This window comes from Lactuca virosa, chromosome 6 (assembly GCF_052849685.1).
Source record: "Lactuca virosa cultivar CGN04683 chromosome 6, Lactuca_virosa_CGN04683_v6, whole genome shotgun sequence".
Lineage (NCBI taxonomy): Eukaryota > Viridiplantae > Streptophyta > Magnoliopsida > Asterales > Asteraceae > Lactuca > Lactuca virosa.
Genome location: NC_136431.1, coordinates 230,115,454 through 230,132,592, shown reverse-complemented (window position 1 = coordinate 230,132,592; position 17,139 = coordinate 230,115,454).

Genomic DNA, 17,139 nt, shown 5'->3' with positions numbered 1-17,139 from the left:
CCAATTAGAGCCCATTTAAGAGTTCTAAGCCCAAAATAGTCAATAAGGAAATCCTAGTCCATATTGGACTCAAATCGGGATTTTTAGGGTTTCCAAATCTTTAGTTGACTATTTGAAGTGTTTAGTATGGAGTTTTGGCTTCCCAATTGGATTTTGATGGATGTTTGTTGTCTTTGGATAAACATCATACATGTTTTCAAGTTATGGTTACAGTTGTTGTCATTGTTAATGTTTACAAAAGTATAGAATTTCCTAGCTAATTTGCTAGTTGTGACACATGCCAAACATATTAAAATTGAATATTTCAGTTATATATTCTTAGAATTATATCTAAACAAAATTACAACTACAAAGATTAATAAACATAATTTATATAGACATAAAAAACAACAAATTACAAAATAAATTTTAAACAATAAAGAAGACTCAATATATAGACATACACAACAACAAACATAAATTATATAACCAAAAGCTTTTTTACAATGGCTTATTACACAAAAAAAAAACTACTTTTCCTTTAACTATTTTCCCTAAACTAATACTATTTATAGAGAAAATAGCAACATACTTCTATTCTTCCATTTTCTATCAACATAGCAACATTTTTTTTAATATGAACTGCCATGGGAAAATCTAAAAAGTATGTGCATATTTGTATTCATGATTGATAAAATCTAAAATCAACAATATAAATATTAAATATTAGATAAGATAATCAAATTAGAAGCCTTAAAATCCTATAGAAATGCCAAGAACATAACTTACATTTGTATCTAAAAATCTAAAAAGTATGTGCATATTTGTATTCATGATTGATAAAATCTAAAATCAACAATATAAATATTAAATATTAGATAAGATAATCAAATTAGAAGCCTTAAAATCCTATAGAAATGCCAAGAACATAACTTACATTTGTATCTTTATTCACGGATCCTATTCCTGCATTCAAACCAAATTTATATAATGAGGTTATTAGACATCACAATAGCAACTTTTTTTTTGATTTTCTTTTTAAAAAATGAGAAGATTATTTTTTGTCTTTGGTTTGCACCTTCACAAAACCATCTGAAATTGCCCTAATTCATTCAACCTTTTTCTGGCTAAAAGAAAAGATACATGCACTTCTGCTAACAAAAGTATGACTTTCTTTTAGTTAGTACTTAACTTTAATCCAAACAATCCATCATAGCAGTTTTCACCCTTTTTGGATAACCTATAAGAATTTGATATCACATCACCTACTTCTTCACCTTTTATATGACATTTGCTTAGTGAAAAACGATAATAATAGAGAGTAAGTTGGATGAAAATATCCCTCCATTGTTTCTTCTTGTTCTCTATTTCTCATGTTCTTTGTTCGTGCAGGTTGAATCAAGCAAACCTGATTACCAAATATGAATAAATTCATGTTGGAATTCTGACCTTGACATCTCTAACCAACTGGTGAAAATAAGTGTCAGACACTATAAAGTGCCAACTCATGCCTAATGAAAATCAGTTATAACAAATGTAAATACCAAACAAATAGCATATGCCATGTTAATCCAAATATTAATACACACATCCACATAACACACACACAACATATATCACATACACACATACATACCACACACATCAAACTTTATAAATTCAAAACAAAATAATAATCCAGAGCCAATCAAATCAAAATCACATTAGTTTAATATATTTGAAACCTAAAACTTAAAATTCAAATGTAAACTAAATTTGAAATGACATCTAAGGGCACCTGTGTTGAAAATCGAATCCAATCAAGCACAACACGATATGGCATGCTACATTCAAAAAGCAACATAACCCAAATTAAAGGGTAATAGTCAGTAACGTTGTGACATGTTCCAGTCTAAGGCCCAACACTTGATCTATGCAGAAATTTATTGTCATGGATAGTCTTTATGTAACCTGCATCCAATGTTCAAACATAATCATAACCGAAACATATGACACACACACACAATAGTCACACAGTAGACACACATGATTAGGGTAATCTCATTGGACTGTAACTCATAAGCAACCCCTTCCACATCACCATCTTCAGTCCCATCAACAACCCCAATTCTTCCACCATTACCTTTTTTATTGGTTCGAGACAAAAGACCCAAATATGAAAACTATTAAAAATTTCATCAATTTCAAACTATTATTATCATCTTCAAAAGTAACAGAAGACCATTTTAATATGGCCGATAAAGATAAAAATTTACCTGAAAATATAATTATTGTTCATTATGTTCAATGGAGAAGTAATTAGGTGTTGCGTTAACATTCAAATCAACACAACAAATCAAGTAATCAACAAATAAACCCTGCAAACAGATTAAATAATACATCGAACATCAAAGCAGTTATTATTAAAAATTGATTGAAAACTTACATAAAAGAAGATAAAGCAATGGTGCCTTTCTTCTTTAAAATCGAGACACTTTTTTAAGAATTTTGACTAAATCAATTGAAAGAGAGGAAGAGGGATTCCATTTCCTAGATGAAATAACATATCAACATGAAAAATATCTTGTTAGTTTGAACCCGATTTCAACAATAGTCGATTAACCTGAAGACCAAAAATTCAAAGCAGTCAAGATTTACCGGGCAGAGAGGGAATAATAGCAGCAATCATCTGTTTCTTAGAATACTAAGAAGGAATTAGGAGAATAGTAGCATCTCTAACCTGATACCAACTGGGAGAAAGAGATTACAGGGTGGAATTTCTTTCAACCACATTTTTTTAACCTGAGGGTGACTGAGCGTCCGAGGTAAGAGAAGGAGAGAGCGGAGTAGGAATCGTTGATTGGCGTAATCGATATAACATCGATTCACGATTCAGAATGAATTTTTTCACAAAATCATCTACTTAGACTAATCGGAAGAATTTGATTATAGAAGACGATGGTGACCGATTCAGGGATGTTCGTTGATGATTGGGAAGTTGATGGTCAAGAAGAACGTAGGAATAGATGATGACAACAAATTGGTGATAGTTCGTTTGGGGATGGATGGTTTGTGGTATTGACGCCATATATAAGGGAAGGAATCGACATATATCAGTCGATATATCAGGATTCAATATTGACTTAGATTAGGGATTAAAGGGTTGGGTGTTTTCAAAAATTTGAATGTCTGTGTGACAGAGGATTGATTTGTAACAACTGCCTCCTTAATTTAAGTTAACTATTTTGATTTTTTCACTCGTGGACCGGAAAATGTTCATGGTTTTGTTAACACATAAATTCATTGTACAATTTGTATAAGGGATTGTACCTCTTAAAATTTAGCATTTGAGGCTAAATGCTTATTAAGGTATAAAGATATATAAGAATAAGACAATCGGATCTCTAGTATGCCTCATTCACGAGGCCGAAATATAAGGGGTATAAGGAAACTTCCTATAAGATGATAGAGGAGGAGAGTATCTTAGTATCGAGCTCCACGACTACCTTAAGGAATTTGGAATGGTTTCATAATTGAATCCTCCTAAGACACCACAACTTAATGGTGTGGCTGAGAGGCGCAATCGGACCTTGTTGGACATGGTTCGTTCCATGATGAGTCGATCCACTCTTCCCATCCTCAATCTTGTCCCTACTAAGAAGGTTGCCAAAACACCTCATGAGATGTGGACGGGGAAAGTTCCCTCATTAACACATATCAAAGTTGGGGTTGTGAAGCTTTCGTTAGACGAGATACTCGTGACAAGCTAGAAGCCAGAAGTGGGAAGTATATTTTCATTGGTTACCCACAAAAGTCTTTTGGATATTTGTTTTACAGACCTAGTGAGAACGTGGTTTTTGTAGAACGAATATGAGTCTTTCGCGAGAGAGAGCTCATATGCAAAGAGGACAGTGGGAGCACAGTTGACCTTGAAGAGATTCAAGAGCCAACCAATGAAGGAACATTAGATGATACTAGCGGTCAACCAGAGGATGAGACTCCAGTTGAACCTGTTGACACTTAATTACCTCTTCGTCGTTCCAGTAGAGTTAGTGTGCCACCTCAGATTTATGGTTTCCATATAACTGCAGAAGGTGATACGTTTATTAGTGATCAAACACTAATAAATTTGGATGAGCCAGCTAACTACAAGGAAGCAATGGCAGGCCTTGCGGATGCTAAATGGAAGGAGGCAATAGACAACGATATCAAGTCCATGTATGATATCCAAGTTTATAATTTGGTTGATCAACAACCTTGTCGAAAGACAATTGGTTACAAATGGATCTTCAAGAAGAAGACCGACATGGATGGAAATGTGCACACTTTCAAAGCACGACTGGTTACGAAGGACTTTACTCAAACCCAAGGGGTTGAATATGACGAGACCTTCTCACCAGTGGCAAAGATAAAATCTATTAGGATAATGCTCGCCATAGTTGCCTTTCATGATTATGAAATTGGACAGATGGATGTCAAAACCGCTTTCCTTAATAGGAAGTTGGTTGAAGATGTTTATATGAGTCAGCCATAGGGTTTTGTTGATGTAAAGTTTCCCAATAGAGTGCGTAATCTTGAGAAATCCATCTATGGATTGAAACAAGCATCTCGCAGCTGAAATCTTTGCTTCCATGAGAAAGTCAAAGAGTTTGTTTTTTCTATAAGTGAGGATGAGTCCCGTGTATGTCAAAGCTAGTGGGAATATAGTAACCTTTCTAGTATTGTATGTTGATGACATACTACTCATGGGAAACGACATTACAACCTTGCAATAAGTAAAATATTGGCTTGGAAAGTGTTTCGCTATGAGGGTTCTGGGAGAGGCTGTCTATATTATCGGGATAAGAATTTTAAGAGATAGAAAGAACAGACTAATTGGACTTAGTCAAAATACATATTTGGATAAGGTACTAAAGCGATTTAGTATGAAAAATTCCAATAAAGGAGAGCTACCTATTTAGAGCAATGCCAAATTAAGTAAGACTCAAAGCCCAAGTACGGATAAAGAGATAGCTGATATGAGTCGAGTTCCTTATGCTTCTGCTGTAGGATCGATCATGTAAGTTATGACATGTATTCGCCCTGATGTGTCTTTTGCTTTAAGCATGGTTAGTCGCTATCAGGTAAATCCTGGCAGAGCTCATTGGACAGTAGTTAAGAACATTCTCAAGTATTTGCAAAGGACAAAGGACATGGTTCTAGTCCTTGGTGGAAGTGATACGTTGAGAGTGACTGGGTATAGTAACACCAACTTTCAAACAGATAGGGACAACTTTCATTCTCAATTTGGCTGGGTATTTACATTAAATGGAGGAGCAGTTGCTTGGAAAAGTTTCAAGCAAGACACAATTTTTGATTCTACCTGTGAATCAAAGTACATAGCAGCAAGTGAAGCATCAAAGGAAGCAACATGGTTGAAGAACTTCATTGGAGATCTTGGAGTTGTCCTAACCATTAAGGAACCAATGGAACTTTTCTACGATAATGAAGGTGCGGTTGCTTTGACTAAAGAACCGAGAGATCATGGAAAATCAAGACATATCGATAGAAAATACAATTATATCAGACATAGAGTTGAAGAAGGACACCTCATAGTGAAAATAGTCTCGTCAGAAGATAATCCTGCAGATCTTCTCACAAGGATTTGAGTAGGAATAAGCATAGACAACATGCTAGGAGCATTGGATTGAGAGATGACATTAGTTTTAGTAGTTAGATGATTAGTTTGAAACTTGTAACAAATTTACTTTTGGTGATTAAATAATAGAAATTATTTATGAGTTTGTTTACCGCCTTTGTCAATTATGTATTATTGTGTTTCATTTTGCATGTTTACTTCCCAAATAATTTAATTATTCAAATTACACAGTCGTTCATACTTTGGGAACTAAGTAGTGAATTAAGACTATCATGAATTGGATTGTAGATTGTCTTAGGGAGTTAGACATGGCAATTGTATTGCTATAACATTCATGAGTACTTAGAAATGGAGATTTAAGTATTGGATAAACCCACACTCAGAGAATTACTTCATGGATTATATCATGAGTAATTATGAGACAGTAGTATCTTATATTCTTGTAACGAATATATATAAGTTGTAATTTACAAATCGGTTGTGCGTTGGTGTTGTGTAAATGCATCAGTAACATGATATTATAAAATGCAGTATCATGTATGATTTGGTGAGTAAAGGATACAAGCGTATAAGTCAAAGTTTATTTGTTCCTTTTTCGCTAATGGGAAAAGCGATATTTGTGTGCCCCTCACTGATTTGGTGTTGATCTATAGTGTTGGCTCGAACCAGGACTCAATTGATGTGTTCAATTTGAAGTCTTATGTCGTCATCACAAATCAGGAAATCGCGAAACAAAATTTGGACAATGGGATTGATTATAATCTATGTCTCATGTCTATATGATATCTTATAGAATGGAGGAATATATGATCACTTATCTTAGGACCAATATTTGTTTAGTTCAGAGTTCGACAGTTGCTATGGAAGCACTCTTTGTTATTTAGTTTAAAAGTTATACCAGTTATTTAGTTTTAGACTTATCCAAGTGGGAGACTGTTGGATTAGGTGTCTAAGCCAATAACTATATTAGTATAATCTTGAATTATTAGCAAAGTCCTTTTGGGTTACCCTCAAACCTAGTAATTGAAAAGGATGACTTTTAAAGAGAGAGACTGATTTATTAATTTATTATGTGATTATTAAATTAATTAGAAATCAAAATGAATTTCTTAATATGTTATGAGAATAATATATTAATTAGAAATGATATTATTTAATTAAGAATTAATTAGAATTAATTTTGGGATTAACTGGATTAATTAAAAGTACAGGGACTGTTTGGTTATTTATTGAAAGTTGAAGCAAGATGACTCTAGAATCCCTATGAGATGAGGTGTATGAAAACTAGCTAGAGATCATATAGAATTTTCGTCCAAGGGGCAACGATGAGGAGATACGGCAACCTGATTATTATATTAATTAATCTATTCCTTTAGCTATAAAAGGTCCTCCCTGGCTTCAAATTTCGTCCACTTATTCTTCTCTATAGATAACCAAAATTTTGATTACCACTCTCCTCTATCAAAATCTTCTTAGTTGTTAGTGTTGGGTATGAACCATCAGAGGCATAACACTTGTGGTGCTGGTTTTCAAGTTATTGAAGAAATGATTCTTGATTGTTTGCTACAACAATCAACAAGGTATGCAATCTTCCTTTATGAATTTTGAATTCATTAGGGTTTTGTAGTTTGATGGTTCATAGTACGTTGCCTTTATGTGAAAGACATAGATCTTCTTTAGGTTGCATGTGCCTTAATCATTTAATTGTTAAATGTTTTTCCGCTTAGAGCATTGTTTTGTAATCTACGTTTTCCATCAGTTATAGCAACCTACTTTGAAATATAACTAAAGAAGGATAAAAGACTAACCTCTTGTTGCTTTGATTGAGACCTCGTAACTACCAACTCTTGAAATGGATGACGGGCCCGATGAAGAATCCATGTAATGTAGTCAGACCCAAAACTCAAATAAGCAAATAATGTATAACCCTTTTGAAGGATAATTTTAAAACCACTAACCTTAGGAGAAAGGTTATGATTTCGACAAAGGGAGAGATATGAGAAGGGTTGGATGGTTTCATAGAGGAATCAACAGCTTGAGTTTGATCCCTAACAGTCTATTTATAATCAACATATTAATCCTTAAGCAATTCAAATACCTAAAGATAATCCTTACCTTATTCAAAACATGCCTTATCCCTATCAATGGATCCTCAAAACCATCCCCAACCGTCTTCCAGAAGGCTTATGGAATATTCCAATTAATCTCTAAGAATTAATTAATATTCAAACTCTTTAATTAATTAAAACTATTTATTTAATTAAAAAAAATATAATTAATTTATTAATAACTTATTTTTCTCCATTTACGTATTTCTAATTGTGTTATGAGGTCAAACCAAAATGTAACGTCCTAAAACCCAAAATCAAAATTTTTGTTTTTATTTTAAATAAAACATCAACCAAACGTGTTTATCAAAACCATAAAGAAATCATAGTGTATCAGTAAACATCGAAAATACATCAGAGTCAATAAATTGGAACATCATGGTGTGTGCGATGTGATCATCACGAGCTCTTCCCCTTTGAATCGGAAGTACCTGAAACATAAACTTAAAACCGTAAGCACAAAGCTTAGCGAGTTCCCCGAAATACCCCATACCATACATACAATGGGCCTTGCCCAACCCCCCTGAGAACAAATATGTCAGTAACATGCGATGGGCCGCGTGTTAGCATGTTGTTGCAAATGTATTAAACAAATAAAATTTCACCACTGGTTGCACTAATACTATAGCACAGGAAAGCAATGTCGAATCCTCAAGGACACAACCTAATAGTCAATGCCTTTTTGCATTAGGCACATTCTAGTCAATAAAACATAAATATAAAAGGGGGTTTTTGAATTAAATTAAAAACTAAAAATTGCAGTGAAAATAAATTAATTTAAAATCAATAATAAAAACGATTTCAGTTATGCTGCGACTTTCCTAATCATGCATTCAGTTCATATCTGGTTATTTAGAATGCGTTCTATCTAAGCTGGTACTGAGAAAAACTAAGAAACTATAGTATAATCTCTTTTACCTAAATTATTTAATCAAAACAAGCTCTTTGAATTAACCCTAACTTTTTACTGTTTAATTAAACAAGCTCTTAATTAAATCATAAAAGCAACTTTATGTTATGTTTAAAATTCCCAACAATACCCAATACTTCTCACAAGATCGGAAGCGTAAATATATTATTTTTACAGTTTATACCAGAGTTAAATCCCAAACACAAAAATCCGTCTGATACTTGATACTTTTTACGAGTTGAAAAGAACAATTACGGATTCCATTAACTGATTAACTAGAATGATAAAAACCCTAGTTAGGTGATTAGACTAACAAGAATTTAAAATCAAACATTCATTAAGTTCAAAACTGAAAAATCTAGATATAAACACAAAAAAAGAAAATCAGATCTGAAAACTAATCACATGAAAAATACTAGTCTATGCAGAACTGAAAACTAAGACATGGCTAAAAACGAATCTAAAGTAGATAAAAGAAACATTAACCGAATAATCTAAATAAACTAAATGTGTGAGATGATTCGCAGCTTCAAATCTTCAAAAATCGTTGAAAGGTATCATAAATCATCTTTAGAAGGGTATTCTGCCGTCTGGAAATGTCTAACCTTTGGATCTGATAATGAGGGTCGTATTTATATGCGAGATGAAAACTTTCGGAGAAAGAAACCAAAAAATGCGATTGCATATTCTAAAAATACGATCGCATATTTTCTGATTTTTTCCAGATTTGCCCCTAAACGATGCAAGATGCCATTTTCAATGTTTTCGAGACTTCGGGACAAAAATGCGATTGCATAAGTGAAAAATGTGATGCATATTTTGGTTTTTTTCTTCAGATGACTTCCAAATGACTTATTTTGACCATGGGAAACTTCGTGGCAAAAATGCAATCGTAGAAAAAAATGCGATCACTTATACGATCACATTTTTGGCCTATGTGATCGCATTTTTGGCATTTTTCACAAACATGAAAGTCGATCGAAATTTTGTCTAGTTTTCACAACATTTTGAATCTCGTCAATCGGAGTTACGAGTCTTATGGTCAAAATACTGACAGGGGTCATGGCTGCCAGCAACATACTTTAGGCTTCAGATTGTAGCAATCTAACTTCGTATGATCAATTCGATCGAATGTTTCTTGACCAAAACATCTTCCAAGCAATCCTAAAAATCCTCCTTCAGTTCCAACTCCATTTAGGCTCCATATATGCAGCCAGTTGCTCCCAAAGTACTGCTCCACTCGAACTATCTGAAATTGACACAAAAAATGCTAGTAGTACGAGAATTCTGATAAAAGACATGAGATGAACATTATTTAAAAAAATGGAATTCAAATGTAAAAAATATGATTCTAAATGATAATAAAACTACCCTAAAAGATGCATAAAATGGTATCTATCACCCCGCCTAACACACTCATCAGGCCTCGCCTGGCATCGGGCCCCGCCCGGTATACATACAAACACATACAAGACATGCAAGAATCACATAGACAACTAACATACAAATAACAATAATCCATGGGCCGACATTGGTGCCTTCGACCCATTAATAACTATGAGGAGACTCACCTCTCAGTCTGAACAAATAGTTGAATAGGTCTCGGCTCCGAATATCAGCTCTACCCGTCAACTATTCATAAAATAGTGACCAATCTCAAATAAAACTCAAATTACCCAAAATACCCTTAGGAAAAACTTGGTAAAATCCTGGTCAAACTAAAAAAAAATCCAAAAGTCAACCGATTCAACTCAGCTTGAGAACACATAGCTTCCAAAATGGACACATAGCGTTCTCGGATGCATGACGTTCTTGGGGATCACAGAGTGTTCTCCAACTGTTCCCTTTTTATTCCATTAAGAGCTTAATCCTTTAGTTGTTTTGCTCAAACTCCAGATCTAGCCCTAAATTAACGTCCTTAACCATAAACTTTCCAACTTTATGGTATTGCATGGCCATTAAGTGCCCAAACACAAAAACCCTAACTACTTAACCCGTTAAGACCTTGTAACTCATGCATGGAAGGAAAATATCAATCAGGATCACATTTTTATGCTTTTAAATGCTCCAAAACATCTGAAAGGACAACTTATATGGATTAGAGTAATACATACTCATAATACCAAGCTTATATGACTAAATGAACACCATTTCATGGCTAAAAAAGATCTAATCAACTCTTAATCAAGTTCAAAGCTTTTTACCTCCAAATAATGCCAAAAGATGATGTGATTCTGGATCCAAAGTGTTCTACTCCTTCAAGATGATCTTCTCCTATTCATCTCTTCTTCAAGGTTACCAAAACACACATAAAATGCTCAAGAACGCTCTAAAATGGATTAGGGTTTGCTTCGGGACAAAATGGGGCTGGAGGCTGATGAAAGGAAGAAGACTTGGGACTTAAGGATGCTTAAATAGGGTCCAAACCCTAAAAATTAGGGTAATTGTAACATCCCGATGACGAGGTACTTCTAAATTTGACCCTATAATTTAATTATATTGCATTTGGACCCTAAGTGTAAGAAAAAGTGCAAAAGGGCCCATAGTGGCATTTTGGTAAAATTGGGATTGAGGTGTACGATGTGCATACGTGCGTACGCTAAGCGTACTAAGGAGCGCCTTAGTACGCTAGGTGTACACCTCGTACACAGGGCGTACATGGGAAAACATACAAACCCTAATTGTTGTGTTGTGGCTCATATTTAAGCATCCTTAAGGCCTCTCATTTCATTCTTATCTAGCCTCCTTCTGTGATTTCGACCCTCAAGCAACCCTAGAGCAAGAGAGAGCAAATTTTGAGCCTTTAAGAGAGTTTTGGAGTGGTTTTGAAGAAAGAAGAGGGTGGTGAGAAGATCTTGGAGTTGAGTGCATCTTGGATATTTCATTTCTACCTTGTTTTCAACCTCTAGAAGGTATAAAGATTGCATCTTTACCACTCCATCTTGTAGATCTAGGTTTTTGCTCTTTTAAGTCACTTTTTGGTCCCAAAATGATGATTCATGAACATAGCATGTTCTTGACCCATTAAGCTGCCCTTTCATACCCTTGGAAGGGTCTTGGGTCATAAAAATGTTGGTTTTGGTGTCTAAGCCCATAACTATAACTGGTATGTACTTGACCCGATAGTAGCATGGTCCTTTTGGGTTGCCTTCACCAGTTCAATTTGATAGGATGGACTTTTGAGTATAAGGTTATTGGTGATTTATTAATATATTATAAGTATAATATATTAATTGAGAAATCATATTATTTAATTAGTATTGGTCAAGAATTAATTTGGAATTAATTTAGTGATCAAAAGAGACTAATTAAATATAAGGGGTTGATTATGTAAATCAATCATTCTTGTAGTGTGGGCCAATGATCCATTAGGATGGGCTAAATAGTTCATGGATAGTCCATGGAGCTTTAACCCATGGAGCCTAAGGGATATGGAAGGTCATGGAGCTTTAGGGTTTCATGGATGAAACCCTAACCTTTTCAACACTATATAAAGAACCCCTTAGAGCCAAAATCGTTGCCTAGTTCATTCTTAGAGAGTGAGGAACGAAACTGTGTATGATAATTTATTCTCTCAAGTCTCCTCTTGCATATGGTGTTTGTGACACATTAGAGGCATCACACTTGAGGTGCTAAAGCTTTCAATGGCCAAGAACTACAAGTCCTAATAAGAGGTAAGTCATCTAACTAGTTGAATTGTTCAAATTGTCATATTGTATGCTAGTTGTAGGCTTAAAGCTTTGGAAACAATATTGCATGTATAATTAGAGAAAACATAGATCCAAAGCTTTTAGGGTTGTATGTGCACCATAAGATGTTGTAGTATAGAAAACCCAATAGTGGTATCAGAGCCATGGGTTGTTTTCTGTTATATTTGATGCATGGCTAAGTTTCAAAGTTGAAAAAAACGAGTTTTCTGCATTATGTCTGATGAACTCGCCGAGTCCACTGGGGAACTCGACGAGTCCATGTAGAAATGAAGCTACTCAACGAGTCCAGTTCATGGACTCGCCGAGTTGGTTGATCAGAGTGCAGAATTTCGAGTTTTTGGCCAGAAATGGATAGGATCATTACCACAAACTGTTTTGTAGTCATAAAAATTGTATTTTCTGAATTGGTAATGATAGTTTTCATCCATTTAAAAGGAAATTATCAAATGTTTAGATAATAAAGTGATTATTTGTAGTATTTGATATGAATTGTCTTGTTATGAGTTAGTTTAGATCAATAGGAAGAATTATATGATAATTGTGTTTGATCCAAAACTTTGATCTAATTATTCATGTTATGTGTTATTGTAACTTGTCCTCAAGTTATATGAAAAGTCACATTCATGAGTATTAAAACTCATAATTGTTCATAAGTTATGAATGTGAAAGGTCTTGAAAAGTTTCAAAACTTTCCCTCAAGTTTTGGAATTTGTAAAGTCACACTAATGGACACTTTAATTCCAAACCCTAGAGTTTTAAAAGTTAAAATTCAAACCTTATGGATTTTATTAAATTAATTGAAGTGTTTAATTAAAGGAGAATTAATAATTCCATAATGACATGGTTTAAGTTTAATTAAATTAAGAGTATAGTTTAATTAATAGATTAAACCTCTAAATATTTTAAATGTGTAAAATACACCCTTATACTATTATAATATTAAAAGTTAATACTTATATATATGTATAAGAATAAGTCGATCTTACCGTTAGTAGGCCTCATTCACGAAGCCAGTCTATAAGAGGGTATAAGGTTACTGCCTATAAAATGACAGTTTAATGGGTGTCCACTCTCACCCACCGCTTCCTTGACTGGTGGAGGGCCGTTAGCCGAAAGGGTAGGATAGGACATTAATATTCATTAAAAGTATAATGTAATACAAAGTAACTAAATTTTATTAAATTCTCAATCTTAGTTACTTTAGGAAAATGTGGAAAATGGTGCTACCCCATGAAATTGCACTTAACACCTTGTTAAGTCGTTAGTGGAGCGTGTGTGGTTAACCGACACACTAATCTGGGACTGATAGTGCGTGGCTAAGGGTAGCTTGATGTTAATCATAGATCAATGGAGCATGTGTGGTTAACCGGCACATTGATTAGGTGATTTGTAACATTGGGTGCACCGAGCTAATTTGCATGGTTATTCACACCTTGTTTGTGATCCTCGACATTCCAGTCACAAACTTGAGAGGGCACAATCGAGATTTAAACATGCCATTGAAAAGTTCAATGAATCTCAAAGGATCTAGGAATTTCAAATCCAATTAAAACTTAATTATCAATTTTGTTTTTCATGGTGGAAATTGGTAAATCGTCATTTACATACCTTAAAATATTTTATAATTGGATTACGGCATCCCTTTTCGCAATTGTAGAATATTGTGTTGGGTCCTAGCCATAATATTTCAAATTGGGTGTTATATTAAGGACTTAAATCAACTAACTTGAATTTTTCCCTCATAGATGTCTAGTTCTGACAACTATTGTCTTCCTTATCCTTTTGAAAAAAAAAATCCTAATGAAGATGATATCCCACATGGCAATCAAGGTGAAAGATTAATCCATCTGTCGTGCATTAGTGGGACTGGAAATCATACTTCACTACCTCCACCTCCTCCAATTATTCTCCCTAACCCACAAGTTTAAAGACTTGAAAAGTTCAAGGTCACTCAATCCCTATTGGCAAACAAATCCAAGGATGGAAATTCGACATATGCTGGGAGAGTTGGGTGTCAAAGTCTTGAGGAAGTTGGCTGTTCAGTCACTCCCTGAGTCATATAGTGAGTTTTAAAGGACTATTATATGACAGACCATGACATGACCCTTACTGATCTTACCTATTTGCTTGTTGCTGCTGAATCAGAAATGATTTGGCGCACTGGTAAATCAAAGTTGATTGGAAGATCTACTTCCTGAAGCCATTTATTTCTATTGCCATTTGAAGGGACATTAGAAGCGAAGCTGCCCTGACTACCTAAGAGATCTACGAGATGGTGAAGTCAAAATGTTTGACTCTACTTCAGATAAGTCCACTATCTAACTCTATTAAGTTCTTAATGATTGATTCTTAATACATGATGTGAAAGGATTGCATTCTGATGTTTTGTAGAATCAAAGGAAGCTTAAAGGAAGAGTATGCTGAGTCTAATCGCGAAGAAATGAATTTCGATTGCATGGTTCGATGATCAGATTTATGAGCTGCTGCTTAAAGAGTTATGATAAATTACTTAGGAATAGATAACAACATCGTTTCACTTGTATTTGCATTGTAAGGACAAGTTTTCCGCAGTTTTATAAATAAAGAAAAAACTGTGTTTTTATCTTATTTTAAAAGTATCCTTACAATGGCATTTTTTAAAAATTGTTGCTTACGTGTTTCCATTGATGACAATATTGGAAAGTGGATTTGATTCTTTCGTTTGTGGTAGTGTCAAAATTTACCAAATAAGGAAAGATTCTCATCACCCAAGTTTCAATTGGATAGAAACTTGGAATCATGCAACTTGTATTGTATGATGAATGAGAACTTTCATCTTTGGAAAATTAAGACTAATTCCTTGTTCACATGAAGATGTGAGTCAAGTGAAGGACTGGGAGAGCTGGTGCACTTGGTTGTGTGCTGGTTAGGTCCACCACAAAGATCGATAAGACTATTCGTCATGATTTACTAAATTTTAGTAAATATGGTTATACTTACAAGTTTAAGTATAATTCTGAATCATTGGAAGGGTTTTAATGTACAACAGGACAAATAAGAAGAATCAAATTAGGCAGAAAGATAAAAGTTTCTTCAATCTGAAAAGATGGGAGAGCACTTTAGTATCATGTTTTATGATTATCTTAATGATTATGGAAAACCATATCACAATTGATTCTCTAAGGACATCTTAGTGCATTTGTATGGCTAAGAAGAGGAATCGTGAATTGTTGGAATGGTTAAATCAAATAGATGAATCATACTTCGTTCCAAAATCAAATCTTAGAGTTGTACTCCAAGATTGTAACTTAAGTGACATAATCTTAAGAAAGGTTTATAACACTTATCAAATGTAGAGTAAAATGTTTTTTTTACTATTGTACATTTGAAATTGGTAAGATGTGATGTTTTGGATAAAACAAAGACCAACTAAGACCAATTGTTAGAAGTGTTAGTCTTGATAAGAAACCGCACCAACTCTTGAATATTTGTTTGTCAAGTAGTGTTCCTTGACAAAATGAATCTTATATGTCAAGAGGTCAGTGGGAGTCTTAAGGTTTTTTGAATAGATTAAAGTACTAATCAAGAATAAAACTGTTAGATAACACTAGCACACGACTTGAGGTTTATAACCTATCATGTTGACATATTCTTGTTGAATATGCAGGAGAGTACTATGAGTTCTCATTTGTTTGCATAAGGCAAAGCACCTTAATCAATGGAAGGTACATTGATCTGTAAGGGTGAGATGCTAAACAACTTGGAAGACATGGTAGGCCCTTGTGCTACCAGATGGCAAGAAACTAAGATTAAACAAGTTCAGTCCATATGAGTTTGGATTTGTCATAAACCTTATCTTGGGATAATGTTGAAAATGACAGATTTATATGGATAGGAACACATATACCAGTAAATCTAAGTGTCATAAGGTTTATCTCCAATTCATGAAAATGATTGTGAGAAAACGCTTTCACTAAGTAGATTTTAAAGGATTAGAGTTAGCAATTGTGATAGTTGCATTCTCAAATTCGTTTATGATTACGACATCCCTTTTCATAGTTCGAATTGTGAGAAATGGCAAATAGTTTGAACATTCGGGACTTATTAGGTTAAGTTATGAAAAGTTCAAACGCACACTTGTGCTATTTAATCTAAAAGGTGTATGGGCTTGAGAATTATGGTATAAACTTATCAAAGCATCGAGTATCAGAAATCTGAACTTTGGTAAGAAAGTCAATAAGTATTGATTTTTAGAAGTCCAGCTGATTTCTGGGTACATGTCAAAGCTAGTGGGAGCATAAGTGTTATGCTGGTAAAGATATAATTATCATGTTAGTTGGAGCATGATTATTATGGTAAGTGTTGCAAGTTAGCAATGTTAATTATAGAAAACAAAAGTTTCAATTTGCAAAGATGTAGGGTTTGAAAAGTTGTTTTGCTATAATTAAGGGAGAGGAAATTATACTTCATTCCAATTATAAAAGCTTAGATTGAGATTTTATTCAAATTTAGTCAAGTATATATATGAATATTATATTGAAATGGTTCAACATAAGGAAATTCTATATATATCGAAATGTTAATTACGTTCTCAAATTCGATTATGATTACGACATCCCTCTTCATAGTTCAAATTGTGAGAACATGGCAAATAAAAACATTATAGCAAAAGACTGGTCAAGGATCATGTATTTATGTGAGACATTATGAATCATATCCCATATGCTTTAGGTATAGGATCGATTGCATATGCTATAATATTTATATGTCCTGAATTTTCCAAATGCCTAGGCATTAAGAGGGAAAAAGGAGCAGAACTGGATATGACTAAAATGG